Source organism: Octopus sinensis, linkage group LG24 (genome assembly GCF_006345805.1).
Source record: "Octopus sinensis linkage group LG24, ASM634580v1, whole genome shotgun sequence".
Lineage (NCBI taxonomy): Eukaryota > Metazoa > Mollusca > Cephalopoda > Octopoda > Octopodidae > Octopus > Octopus sinensis.
The window spans coordinates 4616440-4619215 of NC_043020.1; positions in this window are offsets into that span (position 1 = coordinate 4616440).

Consider the following 2776-nt stretch of genomic DNA (forward strand, 5'->3'; position numbering starts at 1 on the left):
ATTTGAGATCACTAACTACTAATACAAATAAGTTCAATTTATTGCACCTTTAGTGGCTTCAGATGTTGCTCATATTTTTCCCATGTGTCGTCAATGTATTAATTTCACAAGTGGATGACAGAAATTCTAATTCTGGCGTGGAGGGAGCTGATATTCTAACTGCGAGTGCAAAGCACCCAATGCCCCTCTACATTCTGAATAAATTGTATGTTTATGCTAGTTAGGGTTTATGTGTGAATGTGTAACTGCGTTTTCATTTCTGTGTGGGTGCGTATGTTTGTGTGTGACTATTTTCATTTCTATTTGTGTGTGTGCATGTGTAGGTATGTAACTGTTTTCATTTCAGTGTTTGTGTTTGTGTGAATTTTTTTATTTCTGTGTATACGTGTGTGAGCGTCTGTTTGTATGCGACAATTACAGCTAGAACAAACACTTTAGCATCTCTAAGATACCGACATTTGCAGATCCCTAAGTTCTAAATGAAAAGAAGTTCAATTGCACCTTTAGTGACTCCAGATTTGCGAGTGTTAAGCACCCCGTATCTACATACCTGGATCGGTCTGCTTCTTCATTGACGATTTGCTGGAGCTTGGTGTCATCAGCAAATATGTTCACTTTGCAGTAATGTACGACACTGGAAAGGTCGTTTATGTAGATTATGAAGAGTAGCGGACAGACCCCTGAGGGACACCGCTGGTGACTTTTGCTTGGCTTGAGTGGACTCCATCAACTACAACATGTGTTGTATTCGCCAGGAAATACTTGATCCAGTGTAGAACTTTTCCACGGATTCCAACATTTGCCAATTTTGAGAGTAGGATTTATGGTCTACCCTGTCGAACGCTTTACTGAAGTCAAGATATATGACATCAGAGTTCGAACCTGTTCCCAAGGCTTTGAGTACATCTTCAATGTGGTGTAAGAGCCGTGTTAGACAGTCCCTACCACAGCGAAAGCCATGCTGATTTGCATATAGGAGTTTGTGGGTCTCCAGGAAGTCAGCCATCCTTGATCTTAACACCCTTTCAAACACTTTTATGAGTGGGAGGTGAGTGAGATTGGGCGATAGTTGAGTGCGAGGGATCTGTTTCCCTGTTTGAAAACCGGGATGACTGACTGGGATAGAAACTGTTTTGGTATATAACCTGCATGTAACGAATTTCTCCAGAGGTTGGTCAGTGGGACTGCAAGTTGGTGTTTACATTCCTTCAGGAGACTAACGGGGAATCTATCAGGGCCTACAGCAGAGTAGTATTTGACCTCATTTATTGCTGCTACGATGTCAGAGGGAGTGAAGGTTATGTCTGCAATTTTGTGTTGGGAGTCAACTTCGTTCGCTTCTCTTACGTCAATATCAGTGGGAACACTAAAGACAGCAGTATTGTTTCTGCAATATATATATATAGAGAGAAACATGTATATACATATAGATATTTATATATATGTATATATGTGTGTTTCGATGTCCCCAAAACCGTTTCACAAGCGATGTCGGTGAATTTTACACTCCATTAACCTATCCGTTCGGGAAAAGAAGACCAACAGAATAAATACTAGACTGACGTAGATAAAAGTCCTAGTGTCGATTTGCTCTAGAAAAGGCTGTGCTCCAGCATGGGCACATTGAAATGACTAAACAAGGAAAGGAGTAAAAGTGTTACGTCTGAACATTATATTGTAGAGTTAATTAGCTTCCATGACACATTTTGATAATAGTCGTTATTTAAATAAATGTAAGGGAGGTAACTTTTGAAGATTTTCTTATATATCTCTAGGAGATTTACTCCCCTAGAATATTTCAATTTAATAATAGATAATAGTAATTCAATTAGATGTAAGGGAGGTAACTCTGGAAGATCTTTTAGTTATCTCCCTTCTAGAGTTACTCCCCTTGAAATTTCAATTTAACAATACTTTCTAGAGTTACTCCCCTTGAAATTTCAATTTAACAATACATAATAGTAATTTAATTAGATATAAGGGAGGTAACTTTGGAAGATTTTTTAGTTATCTTTCTTTGTAGAGACTAAAAAATCTTCAGAGTTACCTCCCTTACATCTAATGAAATTAATATGTATTATTAAATTGAAATGTTCAAGGGGAGTAACTTTGAAAGGGAGATACTAAAAAAAAAATCTTTCAGAGTTACCTCCCTTACATCTAATTAAATTACTATTGTGTTATTAGATTGAAGTATCAAGGGGAGTAAATCTTCCTTCCTAGAGTTAACTCTCTTGAATACATCAATTTAATAACAAATAATAGTAATTGAATTAAATGTAAGGGAGGTAAACCTGGAAGAGTTTTTTTTTTTAGTTATCTCCCTTTTTAGAGTTACTTCCCTTGAACATTTTCAATTTAATAATACATAAAAGTAATTTAATTAGATGTAAGGGAGGTACCCTGGAAGAGTTTTTTTTAGTTATCTTCCCTTTCTAGAGTTACTCCCCTCGCATATTATTAACTTTAGGGTTAAGGTTGGGTTTGGGTTGGGGGGTTAGGGTTAGGGTTAGGGTTAGGAGGGTTGGGTTAGGGGTTAGGGTTTGGGGTAGGGTAGGGTTGGGGTTAGGGTTAGGGTTAGGGTTAGGGTTAGGGTTAGGGTGGGTTAGGGTTAGGGTAGGGTTAGGGTTAGGGTTAGGGTTAGGGTTAGGGTTAGGGTTAGGGTTAGGGTTAGGGTGTTGGGTTAGGGTGGGTTAGGGTGGGTTAGGGTGGGTTAGGGTTAGGGTAGGGTTGGGTTAGGGTTAGGGTTAGGTTAGGTTCGGGTTAGGGTTAGGGA